The 17,518-nt window shown below is 40.9% G+C and overlaps 1 long non-coding RNA gene across 2 annotated transcripts in view; it reads left to right on the forward strand.

Moving 5' to 3' along the window:
• LOC122180714 overlaps positions 1 to 17,518 on the forward strand; it is a 116,476-nt gene that overhangs the window by 46,326 nt on the left and 52,632 nt on the right. The window contains exon 3 of one of the 2 annotated variants that reach the window (XR_006179209.1): positions 12,034 to 12,086. The exons of the other annotated variant lie outside the window; for it this stretch is intronic. This is a non-coding gene — a long non-coding RNA (uncharacterized LOC122180714). The remainder of the gene's footprint in view (positions 1 to 12,033; positions 12,087 to 17,518) is intronic. 2 annotated transcript variants of the gene reach the window in all.

The following is a 17,518-nucleotide window of genomic DNA, read 5'->3' on the forward strand; positions in this document are numbered from 1 at the left end:
TGAACTTTACTCCGTATCAGGTGATACGGATGGGCTCTTTGCACACTGGCACAGCCAGCTGTGTAGGTAGAGTACGTGCTTTTAAAAGTGCATCTTCTATGATACTTTATTTACCGTGTTAATAATGTGTGAGGGAATGCTCTCGTGTTGTACCAGGGGAAATTTAGATTGAATATTGGGAAGAGTTTCTTGATGGATCTTGTTGGCCAGACACTAGAAAGGGCTGCCCAAGGGTGCGCTGGAGCCCCCATCCTTGGAGGTGTTCAGGAGAGAGGTGGACATGGCAATAAGGGACGTGGTTCAGTGACGGAATTCTGTTGGTCTGGTTGATGGTTGGACTCAATGGTCTTGAGGGTCTTTTCTAGCCTGGGAGATGTGTGATTATTGAACTGTGTACTGTTCACTTAATTCCTCCTGGTAGTATCTCAGCTTCAGTGGAAAAAAAACCTCAGGTTTTGGAGAGTCATAAAGGATGGTGATTAAATGTTTGAATGATGGGGGGAATAGAAGGAGGGACTTGTATCATGAAAGCAGAAAGCATGTCTTCGTGTTTTCATTTGTTAATTGTTTTGTGGCTGATGTCCTCTTATGTAAATTTTCATCATATTTTAGTAATGCACAGCTTAAGTCTCCATTTTTTTGTTTCTCTCCTTTATTTCCTTTCCTTCCTATCTTGACCTCAGCTTCCATGTTACTTCTTGAAGTTAGAGAAAAAAGTAATGAATTGGGTATTTTGCCACCTGTGTTCTTGCACGTAGTTGTTCCCTTAGTCCTTAAAGTGCTACTAAAGTCAGGAAGGGACAGTTCATCTTCAGGTGGCACACAGCAGTAAGCATTGCATAGAAACAACTTCAAAGATAACTTTATGATTTCACATCAAGCTTGCAATGAAGTTTCAGATTCGTGTCTCTGTAACAGTCCTGTAGATTAATTTGGTCTCAAATGTATGATAATGAGAGTTTTTCCCAGAAAGTGAGGCTTGGAGTGTCTTTAAGAAAGCTGTCTAATCCTAATGCACCAAACAGTGGTAAATCTTCTGTTTTTTCCATGCTAAGTATTTAACAATGGTACGGGGAAAATAAAAAGACAAATTACTTCAAAGCTGTTCTTTTTCAGCTTCCTACCATAGTATCTTGCTGTACTTTTCTCTACGAGAACTGCAGGCGTTGCTTGTTGTGATATTCACAAGGCGTTTATTAAAAACTGGGTCACATCCTCATCTTCTCATTAATAGAATGGCTTTGGTCTTTTCACCTGGCATCATGAGGTCTGTATTGCAGCCTCTTACCTGAGATCTTTCTTCAAACAGTTGCTGCTACTTCAGCATCTTTGCATGGTGGCTGTCAGAACTGGACGTGAAGTCCTAGCATTGAATTGCACTCGTTCTGTTTCATCATCACTGAAAGATGGTGTCATCTGTACACCTTTGCCCTTTGCTGGCACTTCACATGGAGATGATTCACTTCAGTCACTTTGGAGTTTTTCCTAGGCAGAAAACGTTCACGTTCCAGAGGAGCAGCCTGTATTCCTTCTTTGATCACAGAATTGTAGGGGTTGGAAGGGACCTCCAGAGATCATTGCATCCAGCCCCCCTGCAAAGCAGGCTCCCTGCAGCAGGCTGCACAGGTGGGCATCCAGGTGGGTCTTGAGTATCTCCAGAGGAGAATCCACAACCTCCCTGGGCAGCCACTTCCAGTGCTCCGTCACCCTCACTGTGAAGAAGTCCCTTCTCATATTGGTGTGGAACTTCCTATGCTCCACTTCATGGACGTTTTCCTTTGCCCTGACCCACAGTCCACTGAGAAGAGGTTGACCGTGTATCCTTGACTTTGAAATCATGGGTGACTTGGATTTGGTGGAATTGGAATAACCTGCCTTCATCTACCGACGAGGTCACTGCAGAGCACTGTTGTTTCCTCTGCCACACTTGTCATCTGCAAATTCAAGTGTAAAATTGCCAGGGCCCAGTTTGATACCGCTGGCTGTTCATGTCACACGTGCAGTGATGTGAAAGCCTATCATCCACTTACTTTGCATAAGAAAGCAGTTTATCAGCTCTGGAAAAGATGAGGGGACTTTATATCCCAGGTGATTATTCTTGTGGACGGAGTGAGTCATCTTCATGTGGACTTCAACATGTGGGTGAGTGAATCATCAGGTGTTGAACAGTTTAATCTTTTCAATGGGACGTACACAAGATAATGTTTTCTCACGGAGGCAATTTGGAACTGTCTAAAGAAAATATTACAGAGGCTGAAATAGTGATATCATGTGCCTTTGAACATGTTACGTTTGGGAAACAATCCAGACATCAGCCCAGCGTTGCTTTGCATGGTTCTTGTCACGTGTGCGAGGATAGTGACCTTTAAAGCATTGTTATGTAAAAGGTTTATGAAAACATAATAATTGACCAGTGGTTGCACAAGAAATGGAGGGCAAGTTAGCCTTCCTCGTGTGCTGACCTTCCAGTGCTTTGCAGGGAGGCTATGTAAATTTGCTCAGCACGTGATGGCAACTCAGAACGTGTGACGTGAGTGGGTAAAACGGGGCTGTGTGCACAGGTCTTGGCCTGGCACGGTGCTGTGGCCAGTGCCCACTTGTGTACTGAAGGCAAAGTAGGTTTGTGGATTGTCTCAACTTTTTCTTTTCCCCTCTTCTCAGTCCAGGGCTGAGTTCTGTCAGCCACAATTATGCTCAGTTTTGGGTTTGACTGCGTTCTGAAACCTGCAGAGCCAAAGCAGCTTTCTGTTATGACTGGCGATAAGAGGTGGAGTACTAAATTGAGGCATGAATATGCTGGTGAAGTAGGATTTAAGGTTTCAGTCAAAACTTGCCATGCATTCACCTGAAAAATTAGCAATCATTTCATGGAACTTCAGCAAAATCTTCATTTGCTAACAGCACTGTGAACTCAGGAAATTTTTTTGTTTATAGGTTTCCTTGTAAAGCATTTCTCAGCATCTTTTTTTTTTTTTTTTAAAGAGTTTTTAGGAGGTATAAATTACTACAGAGACAGAGCCTTACATGGACAAAGCAATTTTTTGAGCATTGTAACTTTATATCTTGGTCAGGGCTCTGGTCTGGAAGTACTTCTATTTTAATCGCCAAAGTAAATTTGAAGAGAAGTGGATTCATTCATCGCAGTTAAAGGTGCAGATGCTTTTAGAATCAAACCAAATAGCTGTAAGTGGAAGAATCGTCTTCATTCCTATTTGCAAATGTGGATTTTGTAGGGCAGAAGGGTTGAGCACCAGAAGTGAGATAATAATAATAAAAAAAAACCAATACCACCCCCTCTCTTCACACCCACCCCTTGCCAGCTGTCTAGCTCAGTACATTTCACACCATGGTTGCAAGGCCAGAATGATTATGAGTTAGGGCTAGCACAAAATCTAAGGATTTGAAAATTTTCCAAGTATTTTACTGTAAGGTTCTTCAAGAAATTTTAGTCTCCACAAGTATGAAAAAGGCACAAGGGTAGGGAGGTTACATGTAAAAAGAAGAAAAAAAACTACAGAGAAAAACCCCATAAGAAATCCCATTTTGTATTGCATTTTAACTTTATTGTTCAGACAGACTGTATCATGAATTGTCCCTTTGTGCCCTGCTGTTTTACTTGCTGTTCTCCTGCATCCTAAGATCATCCCCGTTACCTTTCCAGCTAGGAGAATGTAGCTGTACGTGCAAATTGTTCCATACATAGCGCAAGGATCAGCAAATCTTGGCTGCTAGATTTCTGATCTTTACTCTGGTGTCCTCAGACAAGCCCTCAGATGGTCACAACATAATCTGGTAGGTTTTTTGTTTTTTAACCCTTACGTTGTGTTGGGGCTCCGTGAGGGTATATTTTGAGTTGTGGTGCAAGCAGAGTTCATGGGTTTCCCTCTGATTTTTAATTGCAACATACATCACCCTAAGGTAGTTAGCCCAAGGCTAAGACACACTGCTTTTTAGAATTGTACCCGAGCCATTAATGGAAATTGTTTGAGTGGGAGTGTATGCATCAAGGAAGTGTGTATAAAAAGATGAAGATGAGCCTCTTGCTTATGATGCACTTAGGTACATGCTGTTGTCTTTGATCTGACTGAGCTAGATGGCATGGGAAAGAGCTCCTGTTCTCTAAATAGCAACTGTTGCAGCAGCCTTGAGGTCGGTATGGGGAAAGCTTTTGTTGTCCTCACTGATGTGCAGCTGATTCTTACAGATGTGAGTTTTTCCCACCTGTATGCTCAGTGATGTAGAACTGTATGGATCAGTTTCTAGCTTTGAGGATGATGAGATATGACTTTCAAGTGTCTTACCTTACAGTATTTGCAGTAACTGATGATAAAAGATAAGTCAAAATTCCATGTCCCTAGTGCATGCTTTGGCCATTATTGCCCTTACTTACATTTGTAACTTTCTAATGAGTAATGATTTAGACTGTTTTTCTTTACAGTACTAAGAGGTAGTGTATTAAATTCTGAATACTTGCTGCAAAGGAATATGTATGGCAATGTGGTACATAACAGCAGCAGCCTCCCTGCTTGCCACCCTGTTCTTCAGGGAGGTGTGATAGCTGTGAATGCATCCTTCAGGACTTAAGTAAAGCACTGATATTTCAGTTACCTGTGCCAGAACACCTCAGTATTTATTAAGTCGTAGTTCATCCCCTAGGGAGAAGTAATGCTCCTCAAGAAATGCAAAGTTAGAAGTCAAAACCAGTATGCAGACTGAAGGAATCAGTGACGATTGCTGTCATGCATCCAGCATTCTGCTTTGATTTTATCAAGGAAGATGTAGTGAAAAGACTACAGTGACTTTATTCTTTGTCCTTTTTGATGCAGTGTGTGTGTTCAGGACTGGGGGACACAGAAATTGCATGCATTTCCACTCAGGGCTCTTTTTTCCTGCTCTGTGTGGCAGCTAGTATTGCAAGAACATCCTGCGCTGATGGTATAAAAAGAATGACTAAAATTCATCTCTTAATTTATTTGTCTTCGCATTTGGAGGGAGTGGCTAATGTGATTTCATGTAATAAAACCAGACATGTGAGAATCCAGAGGGGTGACTTTCTAAATTTAAGGTTTCTCTTGAAATTTTGTATTACAAATAGATTGGATTACTATAGGCTGTGTCAGCGTGAGTCACTTGTAAATGCCTGTTAATCCAATAACCCTGAGCAGTTTCTTATGGAAATACTATTCTCTGATTTCTATTTATATTGTGGTCATGGCCTTGTTGAATCCCCACTGACTTCACTGGAAACATTTGCGTGGAAAAAACTGGTGTAAATCCTTATGGTAATGGACATCACAATGAGTAAAATGAAAAATAACCTCAAGTGATTAGTCTTAAATTGTCAGTTTTATTATGTATTTTATAGGATTTTAGATGAGAGTAAAATTAATCTACAGAGGGTGAGGGTTTGTTTTTTTTGTTTTGCTTTGTATTAAATGGGAGGTGGAACAGCTTTACTTTTAGAATCATAGAATGGCCTGGGTTGAAAAGGGCCACAATGATCATCCAGTTTCAACCCCATGCTATGTGATTGCCAGCCAGCGGACCAGGCTGCCCAGAGCCATATCCAGCCTGGCCCCGAATGCCTTCAGGGATGGGGCATCCACAACCTCCTTGGGCAACCTGTTCCAGTGTGTCACCACCCTCTGTGTGGAAAAACTTCCTCCTAATATCTAACCTAAACCTCCCCTGTCTTAGTTTAAAACCGTTCCCCTTTGTCCTATCGCTATGCACGCTCATAAACAGCCATACCCTCTCCTGTTGATACACTTTTTCCTTTTTTCCTGTCTCTGTTCTTCACTGCAGTGGTGAAATGCCCTTGCGTCGTTCTGTGCCTGTCCTATCCAGAACATACTCAGCTGTACTGGAAGATGCCTACAGATGCTAGACTTTAAAAAGTAACTCTTCTCAGATCACAACCAGCCTTTCTCTGTCAGTGTGCTGCAGCGCAGTGGTTATTAAGAAGTGTTAAGAGTTACTTTGCTGTTTCACAGAATTTTTGTCTAAAGTAGGGGGTTGGAGGGGAAGGATAAATGTTATTCCATTCTGAGATCTGGCATGCTTTTGTTTCAGAGCAGGAGGAGTCTAAATACTCTTAAAAGATGGCTGGTAAGCACGTTCTGTTTCAAATGATGGAGTGCAGAAGACCAAGATCTGTGTTCACAAAATGCATCTCTGTTGCTGAAAGGGGAAAGAAGTGGATTTTACTGGAAATAGTTTGACAAAATTCAGCATTTGTGCCATGTGCAAACACTGCTGATAACCTTTATGCACCACAGTTTTCGTGATGTTAAATTTACATGTACGGAGTTCTGAAATATCATCCTCCTCTCTGTCTCTGCTGTTGCGTTTTATTGTGTGTGGTATGGAGGATAAGATGCTCAACCCCCTTGGATGTTTGACGTGTTAAGGCAGAATTTGTAGATATGTTGACTGCCCACTTGATCACACATTTGTGATGAGTATTGAGACTGTGAAATAAATGCTGCCTGGAGAGTTGGATCCTTAGTTGAGCAGATAAGAATCCTTATTTTTGTATGATAGATGTTGCTGGGAAACGTTGTGTAGCATTTAGCTCAAAGTTGTGAGAGGTGGAGATCTGAAGGCTTTGGGGTCTGTTAGTGGTGGTAGCTTATTAGTAGCAGCTCTAGGTTGTAAATTAGATCCTTACTTAAGATTTCAGATAACTTTACAACAAAGCATACAGGTAGTCAAGGCAATAAGAGAATGCATAGAGGCACCTGAGAGTTAACAAAGCATCTGAAATGAAAATGCCAGATAAAAAGGGAAGTGGAGTGCAGAGATGTGCCTTAATGTGTTGAATAAGTCATTTGGAAGTTAAAACAAGAACACACAATTGAGTAATTATATACAGGCATATCAGGTAGGTTTAATATAAAATCTGAAATACAAAAAGAGTAATATGTGGCATTAATGCAGGCCTCTTTCTTGCCAAAGACTGATAATAAACAGTAGATATCGCACTGAATGAAGTGGTGAACCTGACTGTATTTATTCGTAGGTCTTTTGAAGGATCTAAACACCTTTGGACTTGCCAAATAACTTTGGTAATTAACAGACACAGTTTGTAAATGGAGTGAATTATTGTGTTTCTCTTCAAGAGCAATACAAACTCTGGAATTTGACTAGAAAACAGTATGCATGGGTGGGGTGACTGAGAGTATCAAAGGCAAAATTTACTCAGTACACAGACGGTTCTGTACGTAAGAATTTGAAGTTGTTTAAATAATTACATTTATTACAGTGGTTTGATAGGACAAGAGGTAACAGCTTTGAATCGTGCCAGGGGAGGTTTGGGTTGGATGTGAGGAAACATTTCTTCTCAGGAAGAATGGCGAGGCATTGGCACAGGCTGCCCAGGGAGGTGGAGGATTCACCATCCCTGGAGATGTTCAGGGAAAGGCCGGGTGTGGGCTGAGGGACGTTGTTAATGGGGATGGTGAGGGTGAGTTGGACTAGATGATGGTCTCAGTGGTCTTTTCCAACCTTAATGATTCTGTGTTCTGTTAGGCCAGATCCAGCTTATTGCTTGGGTGTGATGTGACTGTTGTATCAGCTGGGCTGCCTAGCAAGACTAATGTACAGAAGAATGTGGAATTAAAAGTTTAGATCTGAAACAAGTGGCATTTCTAAAACCAGCTTTTGTTTAATATGAAAGTTGAAAATGTGTTTTCTTCTCTAGAAGTAGAACATAAAGAACTGTACCAAAGAAGAACCATTATAAACTGAGAAAGCAAGGGCACAGGCAGCTCTGGGTACCAAGACACGGTAATTCATCACTTAAAACAGACAGCACACCACAGTTTTATCCTCGACCAGTTCGTGCTCTTTGACACAGAACTTGGGCATCTTCCAGAGATCAGTGTGATACAGAGGCCACTTCTGAGGGAGGGACAGTAGGCATATGGTTAAGAATACTTCTTTCCTGGAAGCATTCAAGGCCAGGCCGGATGGTGGCTTTGAGCAGCCTGGTCTAGTCAGAGGTGTCCCTGCTATAGCAGGGGTCAGAATTCTGTCTTAAAGGTTCCTTCCAACTCAAACCATTCTATGGTGAGAAAGCTTGCCTACCACATTTACCAGCCCCATACCCACTTTGTCCATTAGGTTGCTCTGCTTTCTTTTGGAAATGGGAGGCCATCAAAACTCTGTTCTTAACATTATTTTTTTTTTAATTATTTGTGGACAGTAATGCAGTAACACGTTGTCAGAACTTAAGTTGGAAGGTTGTCCCACTGTTGAATGCATACACTGACCTTATAACCTAACGTGTGCAATCAAAGATATATACAGATTTTTTTTATGGTTTGACTTGCTGCATTGCTGCACTTGTGGTCATCTGCAGATGTAGGATTCTCAGCCCAAATACTTTGAGAGCTGGTGCTGAGGTGCTGTCACAAGATGTGAAGTCAGTCTCACCTGTCTGGCTAAAGCCTAAACGTAGGTTTCTTCTGATGTAACTGCTGGGCTGTTGCACATCAGGGAGTATGTTTTTGTCTCGTGGGGAGCCTGACTCCCAAGACCTTTTTATTAATTTTCTGTATTCTTGTAAAATAAAACCAGGCAACTGTACCAGCTGGAATCAGGTTGGGGTCAGGTTAGGGAAAGGTTCTGCAGCAGAGAGCGGTGGGCACAGCCTGGAGCTGAGGGAGCGTTTAGATTTCCCTCAGCCATAGGATTTAGATCTTGGATGCCACTTGATGATCCACATGGGTCCCTTCCAACTCGGGGTACTCGATGACTCTGTGGTGCAACACTACTCATGGAGTATTTGGGAGGATTGATTATGTTCACACAGAATCACCCAGGTTGGAAGGGACCTCAAGGATCATGTAGTTCCAACCCCCCTGCCTGGCAGGGCCACCAAACATACACATTTAGATCAGGTTGCCCAGGACCCCGTCCAACCTGGCCTTGAACACATCCAAGGACGGGGCATCCACAGCCTCCCTGGGCAGCCCGTTCCAGGGCCTAACCACCCTCCTAGTAAAGAACTTACCCAGTCAGACCTGGGTCCTTGGTGTTGTGTTTCTGGTAAGTTGCATGGAAGGAAAAAGCTGATTGTAGGTCAGGGAGCAGTCTGTGTCACGGGAAGGGGAGACCATGCAGCAAATATTTTTCTTGACCAGAGTTCCACGTGCTGTATGTTTGGACTTCTTCCCACCTAGAGGCAGGGTTTGGGCCCTTCTGGCAGCATTGTATTTTTTTGTTTTCTTTTGTTGTTTTTTTTTTTTACTGTGAAAATGGAGCATGCTTTCATATTTCTCACTCTGCTCTCATGAAAAAATGTGGTGCTCTAAAATCAGCAATTACCTTTTACCAGTACTGCATGTTCCCAAAGTGAAAGGTTCAGTTAGTAGGTCATTCTAACAACAGCAAAATTAGAATTCTTTCCAAAGGCTTCATGCAGACCTGGTATTCCTGTAAGTACCACATACTCAAGTGGAACAATATATTTTCTTCAAGGAGCAAGAGATGCATTTTTATATGCTGTTTTATGAGAAATATTTGTTGCTGGCTATTTATGAAACAGAGCACTGCAGAAAGGAGGGAAAAAGTAGTGGTAGAAAATGTTTTTAGTAGTTAGGTACCACTTCTCTTGCAGAACGTGTTTCCAGGACAACGAGGTTGATGATGGAGTGACAAATTGAATGTGTGTTTCCTTTCCTTCTCCTTTATTTCTCGTTAATCGGTGAGGGGGGATGACCTCCCTTTGTACTTGAGCTGTTTGCATGGTGTTGTAGCATACCCAGTTATTTTTACCTGTGCCAGGTTGTCCGTGTGGCTCTTTTTAGCTATTCAGAAGATTTGGGGTATCTCAGAAATGGTGTTTGTGGTGTTTTCTGTTGATAGCATGTGATATCTGAGTAGTTGCTGTCTGTGGACAGTTCTTCTACTTAGATAATAATACTAATGATAGAAAAGATCAACAACAAAATCCAACCACAGCAGGTTTGTGCTTAAATTACAAGCTCATTCCCACTGTGAGATGCGAACTTAGATTGTGGGCATGGAGTTCTTCCTCTGTTCATAGGGTATTTTTTGGTACATACTAATGACATACTGTCATGCAAATGAGTTTGAAATAAATTAAAGGAAATAGTTTTCCCCTAGAGTATATTCAGCTGTAGGACTCTATTGTGAGATCTATTTTCAACTAGAGTTTGGAATTCGGAATAAGAAGCCACTGAACGGAATGCAGTTGCCAATTGTGAGGAGGCATAGCTGGATAAAATCACACCCATCTCCAAAATACGATCATCTATTTAAAACTGGGAGGAGTAGGATGAAATCTGTACTTGTGTGGTTTGACTTTGTACATTTCATTGTACTTGGTGTTTATTTTTTTGGGTTTTTTTTTCCTGTCGCATCAACATTTTAAGGCCAGAAATGTCTTTTTTGTTGTTCTTGTTTTGTTTTTGTGTTGTTTTTTTTTTTAAACCACAAATATTGGCTGTGTGTTTTACAGACAGGCGTAACAAAACCAGTGGCCAGGTCATTAGTGAAAAACATTCTTCATAAAGCTCTATTGTTGCTTCATTAAGTTTAATAGCTTAATATTTCATGATGTCCCTTTTAAAGGGCTCAGAGAATTTCATACCTCCTAGTGAGGCATGCATTTTTTACAATGAGAGTTTAGAACTTCAGATGATTCAGGCAGGATTCCGAAAACATTTCTCACACGTAGTTGCTTGATGAACTTACGAGACACCCTTCTAAATGCATTGATTTATCATTTATTTATTGCTGATGCTGAAGGCTGAATTCCTTGTGCTAAGATCAGTGTATGGTCTCTGTGAACCACTGATAGTTTTATGTTTCATGTTTGTTTTTCCATTTGATTTTACTGTATGTTTTTGAAGATTGTACTTCGTTTGTTGGCTTGGGGAAAAGCAGCATGACACAATGAGAGCTAACAGACTCAGATGACTGTGGTGATTGCTGCACCTTCTCCACATCCATTTCTGTGAAGGGAAGTTAAGCAGCTTGATAGGTCTTTTTACTTGTCCCTCTGTCATCCCCTGCTGATTAACAGAGTTGCTGTTTATCCGTTGTCCTTCTCTTTCCATCTCCTTACTGGTGCCTACGTGTTACTGCTCGTTGCAGGCTAACAGTGCTAACCTTGAATGACATAATGTCATTGACTTCATTTTCCAGTCGATCCCTCTGTTGCTAGTTATTCCATTGTCTCGAACATAACCAGTTCCTCATGGTGGTTTTTAATTCTTCCAGGTCACTAGTTGGTATGGAAAGGAAATGAGGAATTCTTCTGCTGGCTTTGCTAAAGGTTTATTAATTACGTGGCTAAACAGAATGTATCATTAGAGCATTCTGTTTAAGGACAATACTTTCATAATTCTATTTAGATTTTTTTTATGTGTTTGAGGTTTTTCTTGATTGATTGGTTCAAAATGCTTTACAGACTTCAGTGAATTCCCAGTAAGGTATCAACATAATTTTCCTTTTTACAGACGTGGATCTGAAGCACAGAGGAGGACAGAGTGGCCAAACTGTTTATGTTCAGTGGCCATCGATGTGCTTTAGAGTGCCTAAAACTGGAGTTTAGCAAGTATGACCAAAACTGAAGAAAAATCCCCATCTTACTGGAGCAAATGTTGGAAGCAGGACTGGGGACAGCCGTAGGGTGTGTGGTGATGCTGTGTTGCTGTCCTTGAGCAAATAAATGCTGCTTTGTGTTTTTCTGTCAGTTTATCTGTGGCTAGGAGGAATTTTTTTTTGCCAACTCTGAAATAGAGTTGAGAATTTTCCATGTTCTTTGGCATTATGCACATATCACAAGGCAGACTCTGCTGTTCATCGTGGTAGAGCAGTTTCATGTAGCAGAAATGTTCTGGTTATCAAACAGGAAGAATTTGGGTGTACATCACAACTTTTTTCCATTACTAAGAAAAAGCAAACAGTAACCTTTTAGAATTAGTTAACAGTATAATGAGAAACTTCATTTCAAGCAAATAATTTTTTTAAAGCAGTGTTTCTTTTTTTCTTGTATTTCAGAGGAAGAAATGATGGCAGAGTTGTCATACAAGCATCCAGGGACAATTCAAAAAGTAAGTCAGTCAAAAAAGACTACTCAGTGTGATCATATACGTAGAACATAAATTTAGTTGAAAGGACTGTTAGTTTTCCTTCTTTCTTTGACTGTGTCAGTGAGGTACGCGTGCTTTGTAGAGCTGTTTTGAGTTAGCTGGTTTCAAGTCTTGTGGCTAAGGGTGAGATGCATTTAGTAGATAGCTTCTCATTTCTATGTCAAGATACTGCTCAGGATCGTGTCCTGCAATTTCATTATTGCTTTTCTTAGAGCCCCGATGGCCCAAAAAATGTGAAGAGGTTTGTGGGGAAACACTTCATCTTAAGTCATTTCTGATAAAACTTGAGTGTTCAGAGGAGCCTACAGATATGCAAGAAGGGTGAGAAAGGGTTGGGAGGTCACAAAAATGTGGTAAAGTTCTCCGTAGTACCAACTAGTGTAAGGAAAATTTTAAACTTCGTTTTAGATTGGTTAATATTTTTGAATATATTGGTAACATTTATTTGGAGTACTGTGTGTGTGTTTGCAATTTAGCACAGAAGTTTCTTCCATTTTGGTCAATGAAGGAAGACATTTTTTGGTGGTGTTTCACATGGCAAGCCTTACAACTCATCTTTCGGACTCGTAGTAGATGCTGGGGATGTGTGCTTTTAACTGTCTTGAACAGACCATGTGCTATGTGATAAAAACATCTACACAGCAGTTGTAATAAAAAAACCTAGTATTATTCTGATTTTGTTTTCGTGATGGCTTAACAAGTGGGTCATTAAAAGATTGCATGAGGTTTTCTGCGTATTGTTGAGTCAAATGATCTGTCTGCAAAAGCATCTCAGCTTCTTCAGTAAGGGATGAGTATGTTTTTAAGTGTAGATTTTGATACTGTTGATGCCTTCTATTTGTCAAACAGTCTCGTGGGTTCTTCATTATTTTTGTATTAGTTATGTGAATGTAATTTTATTATCTCTTTTTTGTCTAAGAGAGTAGGCAGTTCTACAGGCTGTCTCTTTAGAGGCACTTTCTATTTAAAAGAAAAAGAAAGATTAAAAGAAAAAGTGGTAGAACATGTGTCAGGCATATGCAATTCCTCCAGCGTCATGTTTTCCACACTGATTTAATAGTTATTGAGTCTCTTCAAATATTCTTCTTTCCAAGACCTGTTTTACAGTAATAAATCATCTTGGCTGTAAAATTCTTGAAATGATTCAGTGGGATGATTGTTTCCTTAGCACATTCCCTGAGTGCTCAGAGTTAAAAATGGAAAAGTTCTTAAGCGGGTCACTTCTTTTTTCCCTGCAATGTGTTGTGGATTCTGAAAACTGCAGTCAGTAAGTCATCTGTGTTGGCCCTGGTGAACCACTGTTTGGCTCCTTACTGTCCTGATTTCTCTTGGTAGCTCATGGTAAGTTTTCTGTTGGAGTGCCATATTAAACTAAGTTAAGAAATGCCTAGCTGGATAAAGGCGGGCGAAGTTGTGGTGTGATTTGAAACGGGTCTTCATTTTAAAAAGTAGAAAAAAACTTACAGGAATTTATACTTAGTTTAGTAATAAAATTGCTAGGGGCTTCCTTAATTTCCTGAAGCATTTGCACACAGGGCTGGTGGATGATGTGGTGGGCACAGCAGGCTTTTTGACACAGAGGATAGCATTGTAAGACAAGATTCATCCAGGATAGTTCTTAACATCTACTTACAGTCAGTGCCATTTGGAGCTTTTAGGTTCTGAAGATGTATGGGAAGTCCATCAATAGTGAGCTGCTTCAGTATGTGGTCTGTTGTGCTGTCAGCTTGAATTTATTTGGGTTTGCCATCAGAGTATCATTTGGAAACTGCAAGCTCGTATGTTGGAAAAATCCAAAATGAATGCTGAAGTCATTGATGTTGATTGCAATTTAATAAATCGTCAGACATGCAACGGTGATAAATTTTGTTATGCCTGCTCTGTTTGTCTCCAGAGGGTGGCCAAACATTATATAATCTCTGTGGCTTTCTGACAGCTGGAGAAGACTGTTAAAATCAGCACTTAGTTACTGGGAGCAGATAAGAGGCCCGTAATAAGTTCTGTCTATTGGGTGTGCCAAGGCAGGCCATTAAGTAGCTCATTGGGAGCATCATGTGTGCAAAGGCAAGGGAGAGGAGTGTTAGCCCAAATTCTGCACAGCTGGAGGATCTTCTTTGGATGGAAACACCAGGTTATACTGTGAAATACAGAATACTTTAAAATCTGTAGCTTTCTGAAATACTGCTGTTTCTCTGATGTTTTCTTAGTGGATGTCAGATACTGGAATTGTCCTTGAAGTAGCTCAGCACTGAGGAGAACAGTTAAGTTCTGGGGCTGGTTCTTCTGTGAGTGATTCCTTTAGAAGTACTTGAGAATTGGGGTCTGGGGTACTTGATCATTAAGTACCTTAGGGTACTTGGGGCTAAGATTTTGCTCTTCCCTGAGGGTTTTCAGTAGGTGTATTAGATCTGTTCTTACCTTTGTTTTGGAAAAAAAGATCCTTGCATTTGTAATTACATATAATCAGAGCATTTTAATCAGGTGCTTTTACAGCAAAGTGTAAACCTTATGGTTTCAAGTTTGTTCTTTGTAATAATGTGAAATAGCCTTTCTTGTATTTGTAGCTACTGTTAGTCACAACAGGGAGCAAGTTCTTCACTTGAAGGTGGGCTTAAAAATTACTTAAACTGTAGGATTTTGACAACGCCATGTTTTGTGTTGACTCTCATTTTTGTTAATGACTTCTGTAAGAAGACTGGGGACCGTTTTTCCTGAGTGTATGTGTGTTCACACTTGTAGAGTTGGCAGGAGGCTTAGCTGTCATGGTTCTCTTTTGAACTGTTAATCAGTTATGTCAAGACCTGGGGCGATCTAATAAATTGACAGGGTGATGGGGAAGGCCTTTCTTGGCAGCTCAAGTTCAGCTAACCTGCGTACATTTGAGAAAGGCTCTTAGTTGTGATCTTCAGTTGTGAAGTGAGGAGACCGTGCCTACTTTAAACTTCATACACATCAGTCTCTTGGCTTTTCAGAAGTCTGACTGCAGGCATCAGGAGAAAGCCCACTCCTTGCATGTGTGCAGGCAAACGGATTTCATGGAATGTTGTGCCATTCCCTCTGGCAGCTGAGGATAGTGAATAACAAGGATGGCTTGCAGAGAAGAGCGTTGCCAGTAGTGGTCTGGAAAGCCATTTTCCTCGTCAGGCATTTGTCATCTTCTCAGGAGATTGACTAGCATGCAGCACAGGAGGAGACAAACCACTAAGAGGTCAGTGCTATTGGACCTGTGTCAAGTAGCCATTAACACAGGCAGTAAATATTCAGAAAGAAACTCTTCATTTGACAATGCAGTCTTCTAGATGACTTGTAAAGATAAAAACACTCCGTGTTTTTAAAAGAGCACTTTTAATTTTTGTCAGATGTGAAAGTACCTGTAAGTTTAATGTGTGCTTTACAAATAGAGCAGCAAGCTAGGACCAGTTACTAGATTTGCATTTTATGAGTTGGCTGTGGTATAATGGCTTCAAACACAACATTCAGGCACCATCATTAGCACTGGGAAATTTTTATGCTCCAATATCACGAGTGGGAGCTGTGTAGAGCTGAGTGCACTTCATTGGTGTGAACGATGGGCAATTAACCAGTTTTGGATTCCCTGCCTGCAGGAAGCAGGGTTCTCTTAGCTTCTCTCAGCTTCTCTCCTTCCTTTCCGTAGTAATTCATCTGCTGCACTGAGCAGAGCTTTCTGTAATCCCGCTTCCCTGCCCTGCATACAAAACAGACAAAAAGAAAAAAAAATACTAACTTGGAATGTTATGCTGCTTTATTAAGAAGATCTGGCAGATGCATATGAAGCTAAGTGGTAAATGGCACGTGTTCCTGCTCTCCTCACCTCTGTCTGTTAAATCAGTCTGTTTAATGCTTCAAAGCCTGCAGGTTTCTGAAGACTTCTGGTGTGTGAAATGGGAAGTCACCTGGTAGCAAAACCTTTTCACCATTTTCTTTTTCTGTTTTTCTTGCAATGACTCACCTTATAAACAAGATAAAATACACTTGGTTTTGACATTTATTGGAAAACTGGAGTTAAGGCAAAAGTTTATTTTCTCTGCTTTTGCAAGCTAATAAAATGTATGTTCGTAGAGCTCTGACTTGCAGTGTTGCTCACTGATGCCTCCCTCAACTCTCTCCTGCAAGCACCTGCACAGACAAACACCCAGGGAGGAATGGAGGAATGTAGCATCTTAAATACACTGTTACTTCTGGTTTTGCAGGCTGCCTCCATGTTGATCTCTTGATGTTGATAAGAATGAATAGTAGGCAGAGGATGATAATTTTAAACTTCTTTCTGTGGAGGTGCTGATTGAAAAAAAAAAAAGTCTTATTTGACTATTTTTGCATTGATAATACTTTTTCTTAACATGAAACTCGGAGATTAACAAATCATTATCTGACTTAATTTAGGTTTTATTTTCCCCTAACTGAGGTTGGTTTCTATAGCTCAGGGTTGGGAACCTCTATATCCTAAAAGGCTATATATGACTCACAGCTGTTTCATACAGCCTATCATATTATTTCTTCACATTAAGAACAGTACTGACACAGTTGTTAACATATGGCCACAGCCTGCCAAATATGTTTAAGAGCCTTGACCCTTAGCTAGAAAAAGATTTCCCTGAAGTTGCTACAAATTGTTGTCACAACCTGTTTTCACTTGAAAAACCACTAAGAGTTGGTGAGCCTTGTGTGTGCTGTGCTTCTCCACTGTCACAGGATGGAGGGAGAGGAATCGCTGCTCCAGAATTCAGACTTGAAGGGATGCAGCCTGTTAGGTTTGAGCTCTGAAATCACTGATTTGGCATTCTATAAAACTGCAAGTTCAAGATCATATTTATATCACACAGTTCTGTTTGCTTTGGGCTTTGAGTTTTGCATGGAGGTAATGGTGGGGGAGATACAACATTGCAGGAAAAGAAAAAACAAGGGTCTTGTAAAAATACCAGGTTGTTACAGATACAGGAAGTGGTGAACATGCATTCCTTTCCATTTGGTTCAGCCCCTCTCCTGTGGGACTGAGGTCTGTCTCATCTTCCATAGAAGAAATGTTTCCCCTTCCCTGTCACTCAGGCTGCTGTGGTGTCACGGCTCCTGCCCTTTCACAGGATATCATTCTCCTTAGTTCAATCCTCCAGAGAAGGTAGCTGACAGTTCAGGCTGGAAAATTACCTTAGGACCCTTTTGGAGGCAGCAAGCTCTTGAAAAGACGAGGTCATCAGAGCCAGGTTGTCTTCTTGGTATGGAACCAGCCTTCCTGTGACAGGACGTGGCACAGAGGATGCAGTGAGGAGATGGTATGTCTTGGTGGGTTTATCTGTGGCAAATGAATCATAGAGATTTTCCATCGCTCTTACAGGTTTAGATGTTTATTGTTACCATCAGTGTAACACCAGAGTTGA

The sequence above is a fragment of the Lagopus leucura genome, unplaced genomic scaffold (genome assembly GCF_019238085.1).
Source record: "Lagopus leucura isolate 7727_CA_CO unplaced genomic scaffold, USGS_WTPT01 Super-Scaffold_100008, whole genome shotgun sequence".
In the NCBI taxonomy this organism is placed as follows: domain Eukaryota; kingdom Metazoa; phylum Chordata; class Aves; order Galliformes; family Phasianidae; genus Lagopus; species Lagopus leucura.